Source organism: Zosterops lateralis (genome assembly GCF_965231275.1).
Source record: "Zosterops lateralis genome assembly, chromosome: W".
Classification (NCBI taxonomy): domain Eukaryota; kingdom Metazoa; phylum Chordata; class Aves; order Passeriformes; family Zosteropidae; genus Zosterops; species Zosterops lateralis.
In genome coordinates this window covers 19,842,446-19,869,770 of record NC_139801.1, presented here as the reverse complement: position 1 = coordinate 19,869,770, position 27,325 = coordinate 19,842,446, and positions in this window count along the sequence as shown.

The following is a 27,325-nucleotide window of genomic DNA, read 5'->3' as shown; positions in this document are numbered from 1 at the left end:
ACTGTGGCCACATTATTCATCAGTAACTAACAACAGCTTCAGTTTGTCTACACTTGGTTAAACATACTGATATAACCCACCAAAGAAAAACCTCCAAAACACCAAACCCAAACAAAAAGAAACCCAGGAAAATTTATGTAAAATCCACATGCTTTCTCTTCCTATAAATACTTGTTCACCACTTTTCACATAGGTCTAACCTGTGCTTATGACACTTGTCAAAGTATTTTTTCCCCAATATACCTCAATCCTCTGCCCTTATGGTGATGTTATCACTGTCAAAAGAATGGGTGTGAGAGTTGTATGATATCTCCAAATCACTCTTGCCATTTCACAAGAGAATTGGTCTCATGAAAGACAGAATTGTTACTCCGCCTTTAGAGGGGCAACACGTTGCGACGTGGTGTGGACCCTCACAGAGGACAGCAAGCAGCAGCAGGGTCAAACATGAAAGGTTCTTTATTATCTGACTCAAATAACTTATATACATTTTGTACAGAGGGCCAAGATTGGCCCAAGGAGGTTACAACCTCCTGACTCCACTGGTCGCTATGACCATCAGTCATGTTCTCTCTCAGAGAACAAGAATGCAAAACATACAGATAAATTCTAAGAACACAATATTGTTTACATGAAGCAGTGTGAGAAAGCTGCTGCAAAGACTCAAACACTCGAAAGCAAGAAATGCAGGGGCAACACAGAATACACTGAATTTCCTGATTAAATGGGGAAAGCCAGAAGCAGCTAAAAACTGGAAAAGTTCTGATGTAGAAAGAGTGAACTGCAGCCAGACTGTAAAAAGAAGAGCTAGGTGGGAAGCCCATATATTTCCAGGTGTTGTAGCACCTGGCTACACTCCTCTTGTCTCTGGGAGTTTTCTCTCGGAGGGGGAGATAACACAAGTTTTGGGGCAGGTAAAGGACAGAGCTGGAGGCAGCTTCGCTCTCTTGCTCTTGACATCGCATCAGAGAGGACACGGCCAGGCTGCTGCTTGCTGGGGGGCGAATTCACTGCCACCAGAAAGTCCAGTCCTGGGAAATCTACCATCATCTGCTCGCGTGCCCTGGAATTCTGAGCTCCTCCGCCTGCCCTGCTGGAGCTGGGCCAGCCCTGCTCCACCGTCACGGCTTCTTCGGCACTGCTCTTTTTACTACGGTGTGACCCTGCACCCCCCTGCCCTGCTGGGACATCATGCTGTTCCAGCTACCAGCCCGGGACTTTCCACTGTTCCAGCCTGGTGCTCTGAGGGTCCTGCAGGGGCACCAAGACTGAACTGCCCTGGGTTTTGTGAAGCAAAGCCCTCAAGTTTCTTGCTACTGTTTTGTTATTAATGCTGTAGTTGTTTGTTTGCTTTGTTATACATACTAGTAAAGAACAGTTATTCCCATCCCCATACCTCTGCCTGAAAGCTCCTTTAATTTTCTAAATTATAATAATTTGGAGGGAAGGTATTTGAATTTTCCATTCCAAAGGAAGGCCCTGCCCCTCCCTAGCAGATATCTGTCTTTCAAACTGTGACACTTTGTTTTGCAGTGCCTAGGGATAAAATAAAGGTCTTGATCTGTGCTTTAAGAATGTCTTCTGAAACTTGAGTGTATCAGTCTTAGAAAGTAGAGGTGACTTACTGTGAAATCCCACAAATGCTGGTTATTGTGGTGATAGTGTATCCTGAATATGAAAATACTCTGGTCCTGGCACTGGGATGTGTCATGACCATGGTAAAAGTTAAAGTTGAATGAACTTTACCTTAAAACCAGACTCACTTATGTAAGAGAAATCAGTGTTTCTGCAAGGCAGCTGAGCCCTCTGTAGCACAGATCTGCACAGAGAAAGAGAGCACAGCATGGATTGGGAACTTTGCATAAAATAATGCATTTTAGCATCATTTCATGTCCAACCCTGAGTTTTCCGCTGTTTTAAAATCCAGATGATGGAAGTGTCTATACTTCTCAGGAATATAAAATTGTGTAACACATGAGATTATCTGATTGTGTTTATTCCCAAATGGATAATTACTACATTTCTGAAAGTCTTGGTTTTCTATTATGGATATAAGGAACATCAAACCACCCCACTTTTTTCCTGAGTCTGCAGACAGAAGATTGGTGTTACCACTGATTCCTGGATTGCATTGTGATTTATGACCTCTGGAGCTTTGTCAGATAGGAAGTGATGATGGGACAGGAAACCAGGCATTGTATGAAAACATCCATAAGCATGTAACTAGAGGAAAAAGCTGCAAAAATAATTTATGGAAGATATTATAAAGCTGTATATTCTGTATAAAAGTATAGTTATGATTGTGCCCAGCTGGAAATTATAATTTTTAATAATAATGCAAGCCAGTGACTGATTTTTATTGAGGGAAGAGTCCAGTTTTTGAGCAGTGTCAGAGAAAGCACTGGAAGGACTAAATCCCCCCTTAATCGGGGGTCTCTCTGCCTTACTGCCTTTGGTAAGTTCTGCTAATGAAAGTTTTCTGAAGAATACTTATGAAATTACCTCAGATATGCACTTTAAAAACTAGTAATAAATTCTTCATCTTGAAGGCTAGGGCTTTATTAATTTAAACCCAGTTTTTCTTTCTGTCTGATATAAGTTAAGTGACTGTGTCTCTCTTTTCTTTTTCTTAAAAGCGAGTTTCTTGCATTTGAGGAGGTGGGTTTACAGGCTCGAAATGCGAGGCTGCGCCCCCTTCCTGGTCAGTAGACCATTCCTCCATCTGAGAGGGCAAGGGCCAGTATCTTTTAGGAGGCAGGACTTCATCTTCGTCCACTTCCATCGAGAAAAATTCTTCAGGTTCTTCATTTTCAGGATCTGCAGGTGGGGTGGTTCAATTTTTAAAAAGCAAAAGGGCTGTAAGAATTGCCTCATAATTCGACATCTTAACCATGCGCTTAAAGCAACAGAAGGTAATTGAAACCAAAATGACAATAAACAAAATGAACAACTCAGCTTTGACTCAGAATCCTGCCGAACTCGGGAGTCCCCAGTCCTTAAGCATCCCACTCAGCAAGACTTTGGATTCTTTTTCCATCTCGCCAGCAGCATTCAGGATGTTTTGATGGATGTCCTCAGCCTCAGATGAGATGTTCACTGTCAGCTGCAGGGCAATTTCTTCATTGGTCAGCATTTGGAGACTGGCAAGCAGGAACAGCTGCAGGAATCTGGCAACCAGGGAGACTTCCATCTGGGACAGGGTTAGGTCCGAGGCTGTCAAAAGGAATTTAAGATAGCAAAATATTTATAAATCAGTCAGGGAAAAGCGAGAAGAGGGAGTCCTCTTCCCAGGAATTCTTTTGCTTTTTCTTTCTGCGCCAGGAAGCAAAAGAAACCTGCCACTCCTTCTGTCCAGAGACCTTTGGAACATAGGGTCTCACCCACTTTTCTGGAATCCATCTCAGCCCGGTGGGGGTAGAGATGCAGGAGTACCCTCGTCCCCATGTCACCAGTTTGTGAGGACCCTCCATTCGTCCAGTCTTGGGGTCCTTAATGAGGACCGGTGGTTTTTCCTTCAGTCAGCTGTTTGCTTTTCCCAAAGTACTGAACTATTGGTGGGTTCAGCGTTTCAAAAGAGCAATTAAAAAAGTTCATTGTGAACAGAGCTTTTTCCAGTCAGATTGAAGGAGATTCAGTTTTTAAAACTCACTGTTGCTGACTGAGGACCCTTTTCAGATCTCTATGGGTCCTCTCTACTATTGCTTGGCCTGTCAGGGAGTGGGGGATGCCAGTTTTATGTTCCACTCCCCATTGCTGCAGGAAGTCACGGAACTCCTTGGATTTGTATGCGGGCCTGTTATCTGTTTTCAAAGCTTTTGGGATGCCCATGAAGGAGAAAGCCTGGACTAAGTGTACTATAGCATTCCAGGATTTTCCCCCTGTGTGGGTGGAGACATAAACTGCACCAGAAAAGGTGTCTACAGAGACATGCACATCCTTCTGCTTCCCAAACTGCGGGATGTGTGTGATGTCTATCTGCCACACCTCACAGCTGTGAAGGCCTCTGGAGTTTGTTCCTACATTCATGGTGGATAATGCATGTTTGGTGACAAGAGGGACAGGTGGCTACAATTGCTTTGGCCTGTTCCCGTGTAAGATTAAATTTTGTGGGCCGGCCGATGAATTGAAATTTGTCCTGAGTATGAATCCAGAGCAAACTGCAGTGCTTCATTTCCTTGAAGAAGGTGTTCCAACATTGCCTTTGTAATTTGGCCCGATTCTAATTTGATTGGAATATGAATGCATTTAAAATCACAGCCAGCTAATTCCCTGATCCACATCCTAGCTTTCTGAATCAGTTCAGCTACCAACTCCTGTGGCCGTGTCATCCTTTTGGACCTTTGATGGCTTAGGAAGATCCACTCTATTATCGGGAGAGGGTCTTTCCTTTCCTGGTCCTTCTTTGAGGTGTTTTTGTCTTTTTTGTCCCACTGAAAAATCACCCCATGTAAATGTGACGATCTCCCAAGGATAATAAATTAAAAAGGCAGTTCAGGATCACATCTGCTTGTCTGCCTGGTGGACATGGTTACCTGGACCTTTTCCAGCGCTTTTTCTGCCTCCGGGGTGAGTACCCTAGGAGAACTCAGCTCCTCTCCCTCTTTCAACAAATCAAAAAGAGGGGCCAGGTCTTCTGTGGTCAGACCCACCCAAGGCCTCATCCAATTCAAATCTCCACACAGCTGATGGACATCTGCAAGAGTTTCAATTTCTGTTTTAATTGCCAATTTTTGTGGTTTAATTGCTTGCTTACCAATTTCCAAGCCCAGATACTTCCAACGTGACATCTGTGGAATTTTTGACTCCTGCAACTCAAATCCTACAGCAACCAGTGCAGCGACTGTCAGGTCAAGTGTGTGGGCCAGCAAGTCTTCATCAGATGTACACACAAGCACATCGTCCATATAATGATGGATAATGGCTTTTTCTGCTGCTGCACCAACTGGGGACAACAAGGAAGAGACATACCATTGGCATATCACAGGGCTGTTTCTCATGCCTTGAGGCAGGACCCTCCAGTGGTACCTCTTTCTGGGGGACTCTCGGTTTAGGGTGGGAACCAAAAACGCAAAACGTGGGGCATCATCAGGGTGTAGGGGGATTTGGAAAAAACAATCTTTAATGTCAATTACAGCCAGATCCCAATCTCAGGGGAGCATTGTTGGGTAGGGCATCCCAGGCTGGAGAGAACCTATTTCCTCAATCACATTATTAATTTGGCAGAGGTCTTTTAAAGCCTCCATTGGGTCTTATCTGATTTTTGAATGACAAACACTGGGGAATTCCACGAGGAATTGATTTCCTCTATGTGATTTTTTTCCAATTGCTCTTTTACAAGGTTATTCAGCGCCTCTAATTTTTGTTTTGAAAGCGACCACTGTTCCACCCAAACTGGTTCATCTGTTTTTCAAGTCAGTTTTTGTTGGGGACGCTGCTCAGTGGCCACTACTTGAAAATTTTGCGAGGGGTCAGGGATGTTTATTGTGACTCCCACTGGGCCATTAGGTCTCTCCCCAGCAAGGGTTCATCATACTTTAAAACAAAAGGGTGGAGGTTTGCCAATTGCCCTTTTGGTCCTATAATTTGCACTACGTTTTTGGATTGTTTTGCTGATTGGAAACCCCCTACACCTTGAACCTCTCCACTCATGCTTTGCAGAGGCAAATTTGACAGCCAATCCTTCTCAGGGATTATAGTAATGTCTGCCCCATGGCTGTTTCCCCGCCATTGGTTAACTTGCATTCTTCTTTAGGTTTATCTTCCCCTATGACAACAACAGCATTTAGCGTTTTATTGTTTTCACCTGTAGGGGGATAATAGGTGGGGATTAACTGAGCACTTATTTGCCCTTTAGGAAGAAACACAGGTGGGTTTGTACAATGCAACCAGACAATGAGGCGTTCAGGATTAGATGACAGCTGTGCAAGAGCAATTTAGATGACTTTTGGGGTGAATTTACAATCCCCAATTATCACAAATTCTCTGTCAATTTCTGACCAAGTTCCTCTGTCTGAGCTAACAGAGGCAAACTGCCAGTCAGTGTTCTTCAGCAGCAGTGGCTCAGTCAGGCTCAGTCTGAAAGGCTGGTACAGCAAGGTAATTGTTAGAATTGGCTTTATCAGTTCTCTTGGAACACCTAATTCTGGCTCTGTGCTTTCAGAAGAAACTGGAGTTAAATAATGCTTACACAAAGGAAGAATGGTGTTATTATCATTTTCATTATCATCTTCATTTTCCCTCAGTTCATTTCCCTCTCCCATGTTGACCATCCACTTATCATCGTCACGCTGGGTGGTGCCACGCTCTGGCTTTAGTTTTTTTGAGGGGCTTTTGAGGATTTGTCTCCCTTCCCACCCTGTCCTCCTCCCTTTTCTTTAAATTGATCAAATTCTTTTTTTATTGGACAATTTTGGCACCGATGATCTGATTTCCCACACAACAAGCATGGTCGATCAGAACTAGGTTTGCAGGGTTGCTTTTTCTGGGCTGAGGAGCGGGCAGTGGGTGCATTGTTTGACTTCTCAGTGTCTGCAACAGAAACAGATTTGACATTGGTTTGTTTCCCTTGGTGATTTGTTGACAGGCTCATCCAAGGAACCTTTTCCTCACAGACCTTTAACATGTCTTGGAGGGTTGGTTGAGGGCTCATAGGTAGTGTTAAAATTGCTGACTGGCACTTATCATTACATTGTGAAAGAACTGTTTGTGTTATCATTTTGTTTTTTAAATCCTGGTGAATGGCTTCTGCTTCTACAGATCTGGTTAACTTATTTATAAAATGTACAAATGGTTCATCAATGCCTTGGTAAATGGTGTCATAGGGTGGCAAAGGAACATGAGATTGAATGCGAAAAAACACTTGAATTGCTGCATCTTTAATTTTGTCTAAAACAGAAGAAGGAAGGCTTTGGGCTTGGGTTTCAGCTGATTCCCAATTGCCCTCACCACACAAATGGTTCAGGGTGATGGGGTTACCATTCATGTCTACAGCAGTAGCTGGATCTTGTAGAAAATCAGGAAGTATTTATTTTAAAATACCTTTCCATAAAGCCAGCCACAATTGAAACTCGGCCTCATCACTGAGACATTGTATCAAGTACCTAAGATCAGCTGGAACGACTGTTGATCTAGACAATTGAGCTTTTAATCAGCCTTTTAAAAAAGGACTCTGTTTTCCGCATTCTCTCAAAGTCTTAGAAAGATCTTTTATAGCATTTTTGGTTATTGGTTTCCATTCAGGAGTGAGGTTTCCCCGTCTGTCCCGCTGGTACGTGACGGGAGTGGCAGTGAACACAGGCTGTGGATTTAAATTGCTTGCCTCTGCTTCACTGCTTTCAGGTCTGTGAGGAATAGAGGCTGAAGGGGGAGGTGAGGGAGTGTGGGAACAAGGGGCGGGGACAGCATGGGAACAGGGGGAGGGGTGGGGCCACTGCGCCTCGGGAGGAGGAGTTTCGTCCCTCCGTGACGTCAGACCAAACACCGACCTCGGGGCGGGGCGAGGGGGGGAATTCGGGGGAGAGGGAGGGGAGGAATTCTCACAAGAACCGGACATGAACGAGGCTTGGGGATGCGAGGGATCCTGGGAAGAAGAAAGGGAAGAAAGAGAATCAGAGCCACGCATGTGGCTGCCTCCATGACTGTGGGGGGGGATTCCCGAGCTGGCTCATGCCACGTGGGTGACTCTCAAACCCGCGCAGGGGAGGAACAGTTGCTTTGTGGCAATGCTGAATGAGCTCATGCACTGCCCTAGGACAGAGATCTGTCTTTCCCCAGGCACCCTGCGGTGAAATTTTGCTGCCCGCCGTGCCCCCGGCACAGGGGGAGTTCAGGGGTTTGAGCCATGCTGCCGCCATGCCGGGGCAAGGAGGGGGAGGGGTCAACCCTGAATTTGCGGCTCCCACCATCATTAAAGGGCGATGGTGGTGCCTGCCGCTTTTTCAGGGGTTTAAACAGTGGACTTGGGGAGCGCACAGCCGCTGCTGCCCCGCAGACCATGGCGCTGTGTGGCGAGCCTGGGCTGTGACTCCCGCCGCTGCTTGAGCACCTGGAGCCGAGCCAATGCGTTTCCAGGCTGGTAGAGTCGCTACCGCCGCGATGTCGCCTGCTCTCTGGCGCGACTGAACTGCGGCTGCCATGCTGGGACCGCGCCTCTCTCTGCTGCGCCGCTGTGGGCTCTGCCTCTCCCTTGCTGGCTGCTGTGGCGGCGGCTGCCATTTTGTCGTGCAGAGGGGAGCGGGCTCTGGTGTTTGCTCAGTCTGGCTGAGACTGAGGTGGACATCTCGGGTTGGGGGGCCACTCCCATCTGAGGAGAAAGGGGGCTGTTTCTGAGAAAGAACGGGGCTCACTGGAGCAGAATTTCTCCTCCCCCACCCTGCAGGGTGCCAGTCTCTGGCAGCGTGGGTGTAAAGAGACTGCTCTAATTCAGCCTTTCTCAGAATGCCAGCTCTAGGGAAAGGGAGGGCAGGGCAGGGAGAACAAAGGACCTGAAGGAACGACTTTTGTGCAGATTTCCTTAATTTCCTGGTTTTTTTTCACGTGCCAAAGCCACCCTCAGCTGATGCAGCCAGGAAGCAAATTTAGCTACTTCTATCTCTCCAGCATGGGACAAACTGGTAAAAAGCTTACAGACAGCGTCCCAAAAGGAAGCATCACCACAATCCGTAGCTGTTAAATCAGGGAATCGAGTAAAAAGGAACTTGAGGAATTTCTTCAGGTCCTTATTAGAAAATTTAACTTCAGCCTCTGTTAGCTGAGAAAAAATTATTAAGTAAACATTCTTACTTGTAGCAGAATTGACTGCATCCATTATGTTAGATGTTAAAATTCGCTACAATGCCACACACACTGCGAAAACCAGAAAAGAAAACCCACAGCTCACACACGTCACTTGACCACGTGTCAGGGGGGTTGGGGGTGGCCACGCCTACTGCGGCCACAAGGTGTCGCTGCAGAACAATAGAGAAAGACACACAGGCACCCTGTTTTGCCACAGACAGAAAGAGGAAGGATTTTCCAAAACGAAATGCAGTTTCTGCAAATCTTAGCGCTTGCAAACGACTTCCCAAGTTCCTTGCTTATTAGGGGAAGGTACCATTGTTCCAGTAGGAACCCCAAAAGTTAAAAAAAAAAATTAACTTACTGTCCTAAGTAGAAAGAAGAGTTTTCATAATGGCTGCTTCCACACCTGTGAAAGGACCCCTTCTGAGTGCTGGAGGAGGCTGCCCTTTCTTCGCCACGTGTGTTTTTTCAGTGGTGCAAAACACGCCAAAGAGTTCCTTTATCTCTGTTCCGTGGATTGCCTCATGGTGGCGGCTTCATAGCACAGCTCCTGTATGCTGTCTTCCGAGCTGATCTCCCAGCCAGCCTGCTCTTCAGATACCATATAAACGAGTTACTCCTGTGGGTCCAGGTCCAGACAGAGACGTGATCTTGGCTGGAAGAAGGAGCGGACTCACACTTGGTGGCATTAGGAAGGTTTATTCAGGCCAAAGCCCAGGATGCGAGTGAGCTGTTCTGGCTCTTACCTGCCCCCAAGTACAGGGGCGTTACCTTTGGAAATGAAGGGGAGTGTCTTAGGAACAGGGGGCATTGGCATGGCCATTTTGGGGTAAAAGGGGAGGGGGGAACCTGAAGCTTGGCTGAGTCACCTGGCTCTGCTAGAGCAATCAAGCACTAGAGTGTGTCAATGGAGAAGAAACAATGGAGTGGGAGAAGGCTATTGTGAGGGTAAAGGACAGGGATTAGGGAAAGGGGGGTTGGTAGAGATAAACTATTACAGAAACTTAACAAAAACCATACAGAACTTTAGAAAACTCAATCGCACACATCTACACTCCTGAGCACAGCTTTGAGAGCATGTGCTTGCTTCTCACTGTGCTCACGTGGGCTGCTGAAATTCCATGCCCCATGATCTGGGCACCAATTATCACTGCTCCAGGGCTGTCCATCGGCTAGCTTTTGCCCTGTGGTGATATGATGGAGTTTTTGGCAGGTCTGGAATTCCTGGCTGGAGCCTGCTCGAAGGCATGGAAGAAAGAGAGTGGACTCTTGCTTGGGTTTACCAGGCTTTATTCTTGTCCTGGACGAATCTCGTGCAACAGATGGGCTCCCAGCCTTGGGTCACCCCTTTTTACCTGAGTAGGCGTTCCCCCAGAGAGGGGAACCCAGAACCAATAGCTAACAAGGGAGGGTGTAACCCAGAACAGGGGAACTTAACAGAACAAAAGAAAAAGATGTTGCCCCCTCACCCAGACCGAAACCTAGGGCTTTCTGCCCCGAATCTTCTAGATCTAACAAGGTGATTGACAGTGTCCCTCAGGGAGGAGACCATCAGAGGGTAAGGGGAAGGGGTGCCAGGAACAAACCATCTGTAAACAAATATAAAACATAACAAAAACCATACAGAACTTCAGAAAACTCAATCACACACCATCACAACTGTGGGCTGGCAGCAGTAACTGTAGGAGGAGAGGTCATTGGGACAAAATATTTCAAGATATACCAGAAGTAATCTGAGCTTTGAGAAGCCATGCTCAGCAGAGAATGCCTGTCCCATCCAAAACAGAATTACATTTGAACCTGTAATGTCACTGAAATGTGATTAAGGTCTGGTTATTGAAGATTTGCAGCAAGTTGTGACCCCAAAGGGACTGTTTGGAGACTGGCTATCAGCAGAGTAATAAAGAAGTTCTAAAGGAGTTGCCTGTCTGATACAGGTGAAGATGTGCAGAAATAAGGTTAGAGAAAATTGCAGATAACTTGGTGTCTCCTTGCTGGTTTTGAGCCCTGCTAAAGGTGGGTATTGCAATGGTTTTCTATTCCAAGTGGTAGAATGGGCACTTCTTTATTTGAAAGGAAAAGAACTGAAACAGGGGAGTAGGTTGATGAGAATAAAGATTATTGCTGAAATTGTTACAGCTTTTTCCAGTGTTCCCAAACAAAACGCTGCAGAGAGTACTCGTGTTAATTAGGGGAATAAATACAAATCAAAAATTTGAAGTAATGATGGATTACAAGAGACTTTTTGCTGCTGAAATCTGTTTTGGTTTTTCTTTTTTTCTTTGTGTGAGGGCCTCCCTTCAAGGTTTGGCCTTCTGAAGGAGCTAAAAATCAATATGCTAGGAACAGAAAGGATTTGCACAAATCTAAGAAAACCATTACAATGGTGCTTCTTTCAGTGTTAAATATCAGGTGTTGTTTTAGAAAAGTGTTTTGTTAAGGGCACATTCTAATAGTTCTTATCTTCATGTGGTTTCTAAGCAGAATTCCCTGCTTAAATTAAATTTGAAGCAATTTGCATACCTTCAACTTGGTATAAAATTAAGATGAAAACAGGAAAGTATGGAATAATTAGGGATTTGCTTCATCAAATGCTTCTAACTACCACTGTGATATTTTATAACATCTAAAGGAAAAGCATGAAAAAACACCAACCAAACTCTGGGTGTGAGTAGAATGTTCATGTGGGTGTGAGTAGAATGTTCATGCCAAAATCAAACTGCCCCTCACAGATGTTGCCTGATGTGGATCCTTTCTCCTGTGCTGTACTTCAGACATCATCTGGTGACAAAACTGTGGCTTGCTTTGGTATTTCCATCATCTCCATTTGGCATTTGTGGCATCTCTGCTGCCCTGTGCAAGGCACTAGGAGCTTTAGGGAGCGTTCTGAGGGAAGTTCTTTGTTGGAGTTTAACCATGGAACGCTCAGACTCTGCTGGTGCATTCCGGCAGTATTGTCTTGTGGCATGTTTGGGAATGTGATGCTGCCTTCTAGGGGCCACACAGAGAGGAAATTTTATTGTGAAACGAGCAAAGGAAATTTTTTTTTTGGTCTGATTTTTCCTTTATTTTCCCCCCCCTTTTTTTTTTTTTTAAAAAAAAAAAAAAAAAAAAAAAAAAAAAAAAAAAAAAAAAAAAAACCAAAAAAAAAGCATGTGCTTAGGAGGGAGGAAAGGGGTTTGTTATTGCACTGTCTTACACAGGGCAAATTAAATCACTTACCTGCATCACAAAACAGCTTTATGTTAAAGTGACTGACCTGTACTTGTTTTGGGAAAAATACACAAATATTTAAAGCCACTTCATGTCCACTAGTGATGCTAACACCGAGTATTCTCAATACAAAGAGCAAACAATTAAGTATTTGAAAACAGTAATCAAAATGAGAGTGCATCAAGGGTATTTGGTTTTTTTGGTGGTTTTTTTTCGCCAAAGTTAGTAGACTAGTTGGTATTTTTTTGTTCTAGACTAAGGATGCTGCATTGATGACACCTTAAACTTTTCACGGCATGAAAGAGAAAATGGCTCAGTTTCAGCAGTGAAATGCTTGAAAGAAAACCAAGATAAATGTTTGCAAAGGCTTGGTTGATGTTATGTGTGGATGTTACCTGAAAGTACTGATTTTTTTTGAGGCTCACATTACTCTTGCTCAACATAGAAAACATGGCTGAACTGACTGAGGAGCGGTTTTGGAGGCAGTTAATGAGAGCTTAGAGCTATTCCATAATCCACCTTATAGCCCTGCTGGATACAAATCAGTTGGGGCCACCAGGACATGTCAAACTGCAGGGAGCAGGATGCACAGAGATTGAAATGTGGCAGAGAAATGTCCTGGTGCCAATGAGCTGCTGAAACCCTCTGAGCTGGAACTGCCTGCAAGGCCAGCTGCACAAGGTATGCTCCTCAACTGTGACAGAAAATTCCTGCAGCAGGAAATTTAGGGTCTGGGTTGCAAATATGTGTTTGATACTCTCCAAGATGTTTTAGCCCTTTAGTATCTTTTTTCCTCCCCTTGTATGATTTTTTTTTCATCTTTTTGATGGATGAGTTTAGGTTGAATTGCACCTTTGGTGGATGTGTTGCCATAAGGCCTCCGTTAGCAGTAGTTAGGCTAAGGATTTGGTTTCTGGTGCAGGCCCATGGGAACCAAGCCTGAGAAATGAGGCCTGAGAATCTGCTGATGCAGGGAACAATATTCAAAGGATTTAGTAGAGCATGTAGTACATACAGGTATACAGATTACTCGTGAAATATGGTTACATTGTTAACGATAAGATGTTTTCTATGGTGGGACTTAAGCTTAGAAGATTAACCTTTAGTTTTAGCTAAAGCAAGCATGCAAAATTTATAACCGTTAGAAAGGTTATCTAAAAGATGAATGTAGATGTTTAAAGTAAAGTATGTAGGAAACTGCATGTAGGCTGATGAAGTAAGACTTGTAACAAAGGTATAAAAGATGAGCATCTTTGTAACCAACTTGGGACTCTGACTTGGGACGCTAGTCCTCAGGTCCCCAGGGCCCTCGAATAAAGCACCGCATAAACTGACACTCTGTTGGTTTGTGTTTTCTCTCGGGATCAGGCAACAGATGTATGGGTTTTTTTTTCTTCTTTTTAAATTATGTCTTCCCTTTCTCATTTTAGTTCATTTGTTTTAAAGATAAGTGGGGAGAAAAATGAGTCCACAGGACTTGTACCAAGCTTCAGAACTGTAGGAAGGGGAATAGTCTATTACTTCATAAAAATATTGGGTAATTAGTAAAACAAAAAAAGGACAACCCTCCCCCAACAAACAAGGGGGAACACCCCATACTCCCCCTCCATTATTGAGTCTCCATACCATTTTTATCATCACAATTGCAACAATTATTTGGCTCAGTTTTCCTTCAAGTTCTGTGCTCTTTGGAGTGAAAGCTTAGCTAATTCATTGATACTTCCTCCTGGGAACTGGCAGCTTTGGCCAGGGAGGTACCAGCTGCGCGTGAGAAATGATGACACCTGTACTGGAGTGGAATTTGTCTGATAAAACCATGGGTAGTGTGGAATCCTCCCATTTTGAAGGAGCTGAAATCTGATCTTACTCTCCTTGTTATCTCCTCCCTTGACCCAAACCCTAAGACTCCTCCCCTGCAATACCTGATAAAACCTCACCACCTTGCCCCTGCTTGCTCTCTCTGCCTTCTCCTCCCTCCCCAGCTCGGGGGGGTGGAAATAAAATGGACTGTCGTGCTTAACAAAACAGAGGCTAGTTTCACCTGTTTCCCTGTTGACAGCTGTACCTTCCTGGACACGATGATCACTGTAGCCATGCGGTGCTACAGGGTAGCACTGAGGAGTACAGGGAGATGGCACAGTTGCATTCCTGGACCCACACAAAGTCCGAATTTACAGTGGAAGCAGCCTTTAGCCAGGTGTGTGGGGACTTCATCAGTCCCCATTAGGGTGGCACTGGATTTGATTTCCAGTAGAAGTTTTGACTTTCAGCAAGGCATCCTGAGCCTTTGTGCTGCAGGTTCCCAGTCCATGGAATAGACCCAGAATCAGAGTCTCAGGAGTGTTGGTGTAAAATTTTCCTAGCACTCCTCAATAGCAGGATAAAAAGGGATATGGAGCTGCAATTAACACTTACAACAAAGAGAAATCTTTCAGTTAGTCTACAATAAAATCATAATTATATCCCCAGTATCCTTGGTAACAGATTAAGGTCCCAAAAGGTGATTTTACAGTTCAGTATTCATTGCTGATACAGAGATGGAAAAGAAGGTAAAGTATAATAATTTAAACAGTTTCTGGGATGTAAATAAGCATTATGAGAGAAACATTAAATGTATCACATTGAATATATAGAACTGTGCTCTCTAAGGAAACAAATAATTTCTGTAATTAGGACATGAAATTCAAAAATTTGTATGCTTGATGATTTAAATTTGTACAAAATGATGGTGTTCACTGGATATGGATTCGTTTCTCAACAGGGAATTCTATCCAATTTTCATTTTAAGAAAGCCAGCCCATGAGACACAAGGATTATCAGTTGATGAACTGAAGATAACTTGCTTTATTAGAGGTGTTTATATAAAGGAATTACCTGATTATAAATTCTTTAATGTGGCTATATTTAAACTCCCTGCAGTTTTTCATGATAAATATTCCTTTTCCTAAGCTTGATCTTTAAGGTCATTGTCCTGGTTTAGGGCAAATTTGGGACGAAACCTCCGAATGGGGTTCCTCTGGAGAGCAAACCCAAATGTCTCTTCCCCCCCCAGCCGGTCCGGGAAAATAACTTCCTCTGAGAAAAGTGGAAAAAAATATTTATTTAACAAACAAACTGCCCACAAGCATAAAGAATGAATAATATGAAAAAATAAAACCTCTCGCTGCTCCAAAGAGAGAGGGCAAAACTGAGAGAAGTCCTTGCCGTGAGTTAGCTCAGCGCTCTCAGTTTCTTATCAGTCCCAGTCCCTTCAGTGCTGGAAAATGCTGAGGTCCAGGCCCAGTGGGCCACAGCTGCAGGTCCTGGTGCTCCTCTGGGTTTTTCAGTCCAGAGCAGATTTAAACAGTCCCAAGAAAAAGGAAAAAAAAAAAACAGTCCAGGAAGCTTCTTTGCCTCAGCTATCTAGACTAACTAAAAGGGAAAAAAGAACTCTCTGTCCACTGTCCGTGCATCCAATGAACACACAGTCCCAAGGATGAAGAGAAGATGCAGTGGTGTGAACACTGGTTTTCAAAACAAACTGCGTGCTTCTTCTTTCCCTGCTCACTCTCAGAACCAGTCTTAAAGGTACAGACCACACAGCACACACAGAACAGACGATTGGGGATACAGGCATCATAGTCACCCTAGGACAATCATATATAGGAATATAGGAAATATACTCCCTTCCTCCAATGACCCTATCAAAAAATGTTAATGTTTTAGTAAATTCTTGTTGTACAGGTGCCTCTTTTAAAATATCTTCCTGTCTCCATTTGCTTTTTACTCAGTACATTTTACTTCTACAGTTCTCACCAGCACAATGGTGAATTTTCTTTGCCTTCCCCTCTTCTCTCTATTTTCTTTGAAATAAGAAACAATAAAAGCAATGACCTTAGAAGGCAGAGTTCTTATGTTTATTTTTGAAGAAATGATCCTGTCATTGTCTGGATGACAAGCTCTATGCATGAATTCCTAGATGTTCCATCAGTAAGGAAGATGGAAATGGGGGAAAAGTCAGCAAGGTGTGTGAAGATATTTGTGGAAATAAGATCTTGGAAATAGGACAACAATGAATAGAAGGAAAGGGTAATGTAGGCATGTGAATTCTAAATGCCTTCCAACCTGAAAAAAATATTGGCTGCTGGGAATGGATTTTAACTGATGTTTGTGTTGCTGCTGAGGCAAAGAATAAGTCATATTTTTACATTATTGGAGCTATGACATAGTTTGAGTTTAAAAATGATGCTGGGGACTGCTTTGAAGTGACTTAGGTGATGGAAATTCCTGCACCTCCCTTCCATTTTGAGTCTACAAATGAGTGATGAGCTGTGTAATTTTGTATATAATGACACATCTTCTCTCTGACAGATCTGGTTACTAAAGTTTATCAAAGTGCACTTGGTACTAAATACTGAGACCTGGTTTGCTTTCATTTTAAATAAAGGCCTTCAGAGGAGAGGGAAGACATAATAGGACAAAATAATTTTGTGATTATTTATTTACTTATAATTGCATGGTTTGGAGCAAGAGTTTGTAGCTCCAAATAAGCATGACGTGCCTGTAAAGAAGATGCCAATTTTCCAGCTCTAGGGACTGTAACTTCTGTTTGGTACTCCAGTGTAAATGCAGTCTGCTGAAATTCTGCAGGATTAGGGATCTCCTGGGTTTTCACAGAAATGTTCAGAATTTAATACCAAAGAACAGTGAAACAATATAAAAGAACTAAAGACCATGGGGGTAGAGAATAAAATGTTAGAAAGTTGATACAAAGTTCCAATGTTATAAGTTAATCAGGATAATGAGTTGTTGGTTGAATGAGTTGTATAAATTCCCTTGCCGGCGGGTATGGCCCCCACTGCTCCCCCCTCCTCCAAGATAGTGAACCACTCGAGACCATGAAGAGGAGGATAACATCACCTAGTATTCAAATGTTGTATTCCCATGGGACTTAGGGGAGAGGGAATTCATCTAGTGGAGACCCCTAAAAACAACGAGCCACGACCTCCCGTGCAGGTAAAGAGTAGAAGTAACACTTCTAACTAGAAGGGACATCGGATGACATCAAAGCTCTAGTCAGGATCCCTCACCTTTGTCACCCTAACCAAAGTAAGCCAGGAGTGACATGGGGACCCTGAACCTGAAACCAGCAGGTGTCTTCTTGGGGACTCCTGTGAGGAAGGAAGACCCAGATCTGCCAGACGACAGAGCTGACATCCTCTACTCCACGCCATATCAGCAGCAGTGGTGGTATGTGCATACCCCACGGGCCCCCTTCCCAGACTGTTCCCAATAAAGCTGAAATCACTAAGGAGCCAGTCTCCTAGTATTCATAACAGTTTTGGGGGCTTGTTCGCGATAGGCCACATCCAAAGAGGACCAAGGATGGGACAGCCACGTGCCCTAATGGACCTCTGGGATAGCTGGCCCTATCTGGACTAGATGGGAGCAGCCTGGAACCAGATGGCGTGGAAGAGCATTGGTGAGTAAAATCAGTGGCAGGAGCAGGAGGCGAGTGAAAGGTGTGTGTGTGTGTGTGTGAGAGATGGGGGCCGGAAGCTCGGACCTCCTAGTACCACGGTTCTGAACTCCCGTGAAGGGGCCAGCTGGGAACAGGGGGAAGCAAGAGAAGCCCGAGTAAGTGAGGCGCCTCCCAAGGGATGAAATAGCCCCCTCTGGGCGTGCAGAGGGTGGTAGACAGTAGGCCCCAGTGAGGCATAGTGAAGTAGTCCTAGAGGGAGGAACATGAGTCCCTACTAGGGTTTAGGGGGCCCCGAGTACACCAGCAGCACTGAGTATAGCCAAGGAGGCCCCAATCCCCAGGGTCGGATGGCGGTGCTGGAGGTTTAGTGTGCCACGGTCCAAGTAAGGGCTGTAAACCCACTAGAGGCCACAGTCCAAGGAGAGGCCATGGTCCAAGGCTACGGGGTACTAGGGTGGGGAGTCCAGGCCAGGCATGGTAACAAATCCCAAAACTACTCTTTCACTGAGACCATTCCCGCAGGGGAAAGTCGCCAAGCCAAGCCCAGGCAGAAGGCGGAAGTGGGGGCCTATTTGGATCACTCTTCAGCAACAGGAGGTGTGTCGTCCCTGAATTTCTTGCTTTCAAGTGTTTGAGTCTTTGCAGCACCTTCTCACGCTGCTTCATGTAAACAATGTTGTATTCTTAGAAATTATCTCTGTGTTGTGCATTCTTGTTCTCTGAGAGAGAACTTGACTGATGGTCATATTGACCAATGGAGTCAGGAGGTTGTAACCTCTTTGGGCCAATCTTGGCCCTCTGTACAAAATGTATATAAGCCTTTGGAGTCAGATAATAAAGAGCTTTCCATGTTTCACCAAGCTGCTGCCTGCTGTCCTCTGTGAGGGTCCACTCCCACGTCACAACGTGTTGCCCCTCTAAAGGCTGGGGTAACAAGTGGTGACCCCTCCGTGTCTGGACTGCAGCTGGGTCGCAGTGGTGACCCCGGACGTGTGAGAAGAGGGTCTCCAGTGCATCTGGTGACCCCGAACGTGTGGGAAGAGGGTCTCATGTCGCATCTGGTGACCCCTCCGTGTCTGGACTGCAGCTGGGTCACATCTGCTGACCCTTTGTGTCTGTAGTAATTAGCATTTGGTCATGTTTTGCATTGATTGACCAAAGCTATTTGAGGCCCTCCGTGGTGTTGATGGCAGCTCCAGGTTCTGATGCAGAACATTAAGCAGCTGATCAGCTGGAATGAGAGCGTGGGACCTTCTGTCAGGGAATGAAGGACAAAATTAATTGGGGATGCTCTCATCCTTCCAGCTCATACAGAGCTCAGCAGGAAAAAAATTATTAGTTGTTTTTGTCAATGTGGCTAAGTGAATTCCTACCTTCCCTTTCCCTGTGCAGGAGGGACACAGCTCTGGCTTATTCTGAGTATCCTGGAGTTCTGAACTCTGGAGTATCCTGGAGTTCTGAATACTGTTGGAATTTTAAACACCAATTTTATATTTCCTTTCAGAAACAAATTAATACAACAAGTTTCTCTTAAATGAAAAGCTTCAGTGCCAGGTGTTGCTTTCATTTATTATTTAATATTTTACCTGTATATTTGCATGTACAGCAATGTGCATATACAACATACATAGTTTTTATAAACTCGTAAGACTTGCTCTATTTTCATTAAAAGAACTGTGTGGATTTGCTGACCTTCCTTATGTTCAGGCATTGCTTTCCTTAGTCACTCACTCTGCCAGAAACTTCCCAACACAAAGAGAGAGAAGCAGCTTTTGAGAGGTCAGCTTTAAATTGCATGCCATTTTGCAAATATCTGTGTAGGCAATTTTTTGCTTTTGAAAAAGAAATTAAAAATCCATACAGCAATATAGCTGAAGTTGATAATTTCTGACTTAAAAAAAAAGGTGGTAGCTGAAGGTGAAGGTAGATCAAAGAATATTAGGCCAATAGTCTTCACATGGACTTCAATCTAGAAAGCATAATTTATTTTCCCAAAATATCCCAGTTATCCAGTTTGAGTTTTTAAAGAAATAAATAATATAGAGTTTTGTTTAATATATTTCTGTTAAAAATTACTGTATTTTTATACTATCTACTTTTAAATTCTGATTCCCATTTCTGTTCTTCTAAAATCATTTATTTAACAAAAGAAGCTCACATAATGATCTTGGTTTCATCTTTGAAGCTCATATATCTTCTTACCATCTAAAGAAACAATATTTTCTTGATCACATATTTCTCTTTTCCCTAGTGCAGTTTTATCAGAACTCAGCCAGCAATAGGATTTGCAACACACTCAGGAAAACTTCTAGTGATCATAACAAAAAGCAAGAGATCAATGGGCAGTCATAGGGATTCCCTTCAAAGGAGTGTGCAAACCAAGCCTGTAAGTGCTGAGCCCCCTCAAACCATGGGGGTTTGAATGAAACAAAACCAATCCCTTTCCCTGAAGCTCAGCCCTGATCTGCAGAAGTGTCTGTGGTAGGGCGGCACTGCCTCACAAAGAGGTCTCCAAGAGCTGCTTTTTGGGAAGGGACAAACAGAATCTTGCTCTTGCTTCTCAAGAGATGTTCAAGGCAATGTCTTGGAATAAGAGCAGAAACAGTCCCCAGAAAATGAAGTTCAGAGAGAGCTTGTGATCAGAAATTATTCTGATTAGGAATGAATTTAGGATCTGGATTTAGGCTTTCCCTAAGACATCAATAGTGGCACCACATTTAACATTTAAGAAGTCACCTCTCCTGTACTCTTTTAAAAAAGAGCATTGTGACAGGTTTTCAGGAAACTTTGCTAATTATAGATCACTAATTGTCTTTGGATGAGGCAAAAAACAAGATTTGAATAGAGAACTCAAAACAGAGATGGATGTATCCTAGCAGTTGGTACAATACAGTTGCTTATGATACAAATTAATGCAAAAGAAAGAATAACTTAGTGGGCAATAAAAGCAGAAGAAAATTATGAACTTTCTGAAAGTCTCATTGTCTATTTGATATAACTCTTTTTATCGCAAAAGTCTGTTCCTGGAGTAATCTTTTCATTTTTTCTTATCTGTCATCAAATTTTTATAATTTCATTAAATTATAGTCTCAGTCTCACCACCATAATCTCGACTCACTTTGATAGAAATGCACAAATAATGTTACAGCCTCCTTAAATCCAAAGAGTCTATGTGTTTTAGGAGATTCAAGGGAGGATGGATAGAGGAGAAAAAGGAGGATTTGTGCACAGAGAAACGTTCTGGTTTGGGTCAAAGGTGCCCCATTTCTCCCAGTTCTGTGGTGGGTGTATCTGTGCCTCAGTGGCCATAATTTGTGGAGTGATGAATATAGGAACAACTGGAAGAGAACAGATGGTGTCCCTGTTCATCTGGATTTTCTTCCAAGCAAGATTTTGTACTTTTGTAGCAGATTCTGTTGTTCAGCTTTCCATCTTGAATCATATTCAACAACTCTAAAACTTGTATTACATTTAATTCAGGGAAACATTGTCAGTAAAAAAGTAAAAAAAAAAAACCAAACAAAAAAAAACCAGATCACATTTATTTCTGCAATCTGTAAAGTTTTTCTTACAGATTTACATTAGTATTTTAATATTTTATTCAGCTACAGACTTCTCACTTACATGTCATAGTGAATAGCATGCAACTCTGTGTTGGTTTAGCACAGATGGTGAAGTGCAATTGGTGGTTTCTTTTGAATTGACAACCAAAATAGCCAATTGCATGCAGAGATACACCTCTGGGAAACACACATGTGAAAAATGAGGTTCACTTTTTGGTAAATTTTAAGAAATATGTTTAATAAAAAAATTAAGACAATTAGGAGATAAAAAAAGCAAAGTACGTCCGGCTGGGTGACTTGGCATTCAGCCATAGTCCACCCCTTGCTATCTTAGAGACATTCTTTAAATAACCTTTCTATCACAACAGTTTATGAATATTCATATAATTCCATAAACTAGTTTCCATATTCCAGGAACTGTTTTGCATGGTCCCTCCTTGGGTCCGCCTTTTTAGAGCATGTGTGTTTCATGGCTGTGTCTTCATTATCACCTCCAGCTTGGGCCTTGGTCCGTGCTTTCTTCAGGCGGTAGATGCTGATAGTTGGTATATCAGTAGCAGAGTCTTCTTTACATGTTCACTGGATGTTATCCTGACCAAACAGTTTAAGCATACTTATATCAGCTACTAGCACTCTGCCTAATCTTCTTTTACTAATAGCAGAAATAAAAAACTTATATCTTATATCCTTACCACATCATTATTAATCATATAGCACACATCTTGCGAAAAGCCAATTTTATAATGCACATTTATAACAATTCCCCACTCCTTCTTTTATAATTCATTTGGCTTTGAGCCATATTCCTTGTTTTCTAGCCTCCATTATTTCCTCTTATGGACACTTACTTTCCAACCTGTCACCACTGGTCCTCAAGTTTTCCGCAATCTAATATTTTCCCAATTATGAATACAATTATCTAATTTGGATGGGTTATAAGAGTGACTGTAGATATGGGTATGTGTAATAAGAAAGGAACCTCGGTGTCTTTTCCATATACAATTTTCAATAGTATCTGTAGCATGATTTTGCCAATATCCCATAAGGCAAAAGACAAAGAATGAGTGAAGTGACAGAAAAAGGAATAACAGAGGTCTGGTATGGCTTATACCTCCACCCTCCATGCCTATGGGGTTGCTACCCACAGCAGGAGTATATGATCTTCTTGGTGGCAAGTACAGCGGCCAACCCAGTCTTGCCCTCTATTTCCTTGTCACTTCCTTTTTGTTAGTTTTCAGACAAATTGCCTTTGACATTTCTTAACCGTAATTTTCCCCACCGTTCCTCAGGTATTTTCCCACTCAACAGGCACAGGTAATCCCCATTTACCAGAATATATGTACACGTGCATCACTAAAAGACGGTAAAGTCTTTTAATCCAAAGGCCAGCTGCAAAGCCTTTTTTTTAGAACTGACAATTAATTGTGCTGGCCAGAGCTGCACTTTGAGTAAAACTAAAATAACTGCATCTTCAATTCAGCTATTCAATGAACTGCGATTCTTCTGCATGATCATTTTACTGAAATTAGGGTGTCATCTTCCTCTCTGGGGAATCACTACTGATACCATTTAATTTTTGAAAGCTTCCACCTTTTTAACTGTAACCAGGATTGAGGGACAGGTTAAAAGGAAATTTAAAGAGAGAAAAAAAAATTACTCAACAACAAAATAACTTAAACTACAGAGTGAAAAAACCAGAAACTTCTTTTACCCCTTTACTTCTTTCTTTTCTATTAAAATATTTATGGGCTATTCTTAACTTATTAACTTAATAAATATTCCAATTTTAGAGCTTTATCATATTGAAGGTTTCTGGTGGGCCGATCCTCTGCTCAGCCTATTCCTAGGGCAGGAAGACAATGAATTCTTGTTATTCTAGAAGATTTTCCTTCACTATTTTAGGAGAACTCAGAAAGATACATACACTATAGGATTTATTTTTATCTAAGGCAATAACACTCATTCAATTTGTTATGCATTGATTTGAGAGATTAGATACTCCTTAGAAACTTCGATGAGAACCTCCTCTGACAGCAATTAGCACCACCAGTTTTGTGAGCTAGGTCTCATCTGCAACCAGCTGGAAAACTAAGTAAAAACTTCCAAAACAGTTTCTGCAAAATTTATAATAACTTATCAAGCAGGGAAATAAACGAAATTACTAAAAAATTTTGCATATATCACAATAATATTTCCAAGCAGCAAGTATCTTGTCATTCATACTATCTCTCTTTATACTCCACAAGAAAAATCTGACATCTTCTTATATAAAAAAGAAAACCAAAACACCTTCAAAAGTCTCTTAACAAAGATACACAAAGAACTCCCCAGAAAAGAAAAAAAAAAAAAAAAAAACCAAACCAAAACAAAAAAAAACCCTCTCAACCAATACCTACATCTCAACCTTTGTCTAAGAGGTGAATGACAAAGTTTTCCACCTTATAAAGTTATATAATTAGTACCTTAAATTATTTTTGACCCACCCACTTAGAAGAGCAAATCTTTATATCCCTTCTCATGACTTCCAAATAGTAGAAAAAAAATTTGCTCTTGAGAATAAACCTGACAGAACTAGATTTCTATCAGTAATTATCTGTACCTTTTTGTGGGGACAACACTGCCAGCATAACTGAAGAATGTCTCATATTGGTTACAAATATCTGTATGTTTGTGTGTGTACACAAAGGAATCACAGCTACTGTATTAACTCTGACACAGTACCAGTTTAGTTGAAAACTCTTTCCTTAATTACCACTCTGCTGGGTAGTAGTTCACCCTATATTCTGTGAGCACTAACATATTCTCTTGGTATTTCACATAGGCGCTCTTCTTTGCCCTCCTTTTTATTAAACAACACAGATTAATAAATAAGTAATAAAATGTCTTTACGTATAAAAGAGCTACCTTAAACATACACAAAAAAATAGGGAAAATAAAAGAGGCAAAAACATATTGTTTGTTCTGTAAGGTATAAAACCTAAAATAAATTAGCCAAAATGTTAGGGATATGGAGCCAGACCTCTTCTTGTGATTTTCATGTACTTGCAATATTATACAGTGTAGTGACATAAACACTTTCAAAACAATATTACATATTTAAATTTCAATTCCCCACACTTGTAGAATTACTTGAAAGTCCATTTTCTTTGTAGCTGTGAAGAAACAGAGGTAGGATTTGACAGACCGGACTGATTTTTAAGTGTTATGCAGAGAAGTAAAACAGAGAAAGTCCTTTGTCCATAACTTCCAAATTTGCTTGCATTTTTTCCAGTTCATGACCACTCAGCTCTGTTTAAAATTCAACTTGGTATCACCTGGTTCAGATGCTACAGTCCATTCTTGGGTTCTCACACTGGTCTCTTGATCTTGCTGGCGTTGATTCAAAACTTGCAGCTTTAGTTTTCATCCATACCGCAGCTTCAGTTGCCTGAAATACCTGAAAAAGCATCTTCCCACTGTGGGACTAAAGAACTTCCCCTCCCATTTTTGCAATTGTGAAGCTATACCCTCTTAACATTAATTTCTCTTTACTTCATAAACAACAGTTTCATAATTTAAACATTATCTCATAGGGTGTTACTTTCAGGTTCTAATGTGGGTTGCACTTGGACTCCCAACATACATTTTACTCATGGCATTTGAGCATTAATTTTGTTAAAAAAATTTCCAATAACAAAAATATTTCTAATTTCATCCATAATTCCTTCTCCTCATCACATTCTTTAAACTTCTAATTCCTTCTTATCAAACACCAGAACTCTCACAACTCTTTTGACTCCAATCTCCTGTTCCATTAAAACTATTCCTTCCTATTTCTGAGGTCACTCCCCATCATTTGATGTCTTATAGCTATCTCTTCAGGCAATTTCAATGCCCCCCTCCCAAAAAAAACCCAAAAAACCAAAAACCAACAACTTCTAAGACCTCTAAACATTTCCAAAATTCTCAAAAAAACCTTTCAAGACCTCTAACATAAGACTCTCATGTATCAACCCTTTTCTTTTTTTTTTTTTCTTTTTTTTTAATTTCTGACTTCTGAAGAAGTCAAAGGGTCATTTAAAAACCCTGTGCTTCCCCCTCCATAGGAACATCTAGTAATGGGAATAAATTAATCCCTCTATCCCAGTTTTCCTGTTTTGTAACCTTATCTTGGTATGGTATTTCCCCTTTAAGAGGAGAAGTCCCCTGGCCATCAGCTGCTGACGTTATCATGGAAACGGTCTGGCAGAGCTGCCGCAGGCCATGCTGCCAGAACTGGGGCTGGGACATGTCCCATGTCTATCGGAGGGACCTCCGGCCATGCAGTCTGGCCCGGTGCAAACACAGGCACAGCAGCCACGGACGGCTGGGCTGCCAGCGGCGCGGGAGCAACGTGCAGGGGGCAGTCATTGGTACAGGGACTGGGAAGGGATGGCTGAGTAACAAGGGCAGCCGGCAGGGGAACAGGGTCGGTCGGGGGGGGGGGGGCGGCAGGGGCAGAGGAGACTGATTTTTTTGTCCCATTTTCGGGACTTTACCTAGTTATCGCTTGGTCTCTGTTTTCTACTGTCTCTAACAGCCTGAACACCACCTTTCTCCTTTTTCAAGACGCAGAAAACTCCTCTATGCATTTTCTTTAAAAATTTAAACCAACAGTCTATATTATATATACATTCCTCAAGAACAACAACAACAAAAGCTCTTTAATTTCCCCATTAATCTGCAAAACTGCATTAATCCTTTTTCTTTTAAACAGCCCTCTTTTCTCCTAATTTTTCCTAAGTATGTATTATTCCCCAATCAGTAAACATTTTACACCTTTTTTAAGTCACATTCTTTTCTTTGTAAGATTTTTTTACAAATCATCAATACATTTTCTCTGTTTTTCTAAAAGGATTTTTACTTTTGCCAAACCTTCATTATTCTTCTGGTATAGCCTTCATTCCTAATAATATTCTTAGATCTTTTCCCTACACATTAAGACCCAATTCAGGCATTAATAATATATTTCCCATCCATATGTTGGTATTCCTTTTAATTACTACATTTTTTATAAGGGATGTGTTATAAATGCAATGGCAAATATCGGATTAACAAAGAAACAATTTATTAATAACACCATATCGATCACCAATAAAAGAGAAAACCACAAAATAGGAAATTAGCAGCGCCGCGTCGGGTGGATAGGGGTCTGCACACCAGGGTACAGGTCGCCCAAATCCACCCCGAATGATTCTCAGTCCACCGTTTTATAGGATTTTTCTGCCCCGAGGCAGTCCAGGTGTCCAGGGTGAGCCAAATAGTCCAAATTTCTTTTCGATGGCCTTCCCGGATCTGCCAAGTCCTGTTGATCCATTCCGGGAAGGTCTTTTCTTATGCCAATTGTACCAGCCAGTCTTATGTTGATTTCAGTGTGCATATCGTGCCAGGGCGTTGATGAAATCTGCATCATCGTCAAGAAGGAATTCTCCTTGCACTGGAAAGGATGCGATTCTTATCGGGGCTGGCTAGCGTCTTTGTTCAGTCTGATGGTCCTTGTCCTGTTTCGCAACTGGAGCCGTGGAGGCTGGGGATACAGATTTCTACCTACTAGACTTTACATTTTATTAACATCATTCTTATTATACATTGGATTATTATTTTATACACGAATTTTTACACCAAATTTATCACAGTCCCCCACCTAATAATTCATCAAATTAAAAATTCGTATTCTTTGTTTATCTTGACCTTAACTCCAATTAAGGTCACAGTCTTCCCAGTCCTCTTGTGAGGATTCATCACCTTGTTGGAGTTTTTGTCCCTCTTCAAACCGCCTCAGAGCTGCCGCAGCTCTCCCATTCCATTTATCCTCCTCTAGCTTCATTAGCTTGGACACTGTTTTCCCTTGTGCTGCCTCTGGGTCTAGGGGAAGGGAGGCTATCTGCATCCCTTGGACGACTGAATGAATCAGTCAGATGAAACAAGGGATCAGACATGGAAGGAAAATAATGCCTGCAATAGAACAGGTTATGAAGAACACTAATTTCTTCCACCACTCTCCTTGCCCGAATAGCTGATCCCACCATGAGGCTTGAAGAATCGAATTCCACTTTTGGACCGGTACATGAGCCACCTTTTTAATATCTGCGGCTAGTCCTTTGATTGTTTCCCCGTAGTCGTCAATCTCAATGCAGCACTCTGACTCATTGAATCTGCCGCAAACCCCTCCTTCCTCAGCCAATAGATAATCAAGGGCAAGTCGATTTTGGTATACAAAAGCCCTCATTTGTGAATGTTGCTTGGCCAGGAGTTCCAAGGCATCTGAGGTGTGGTTTGAAACCACCTCTAC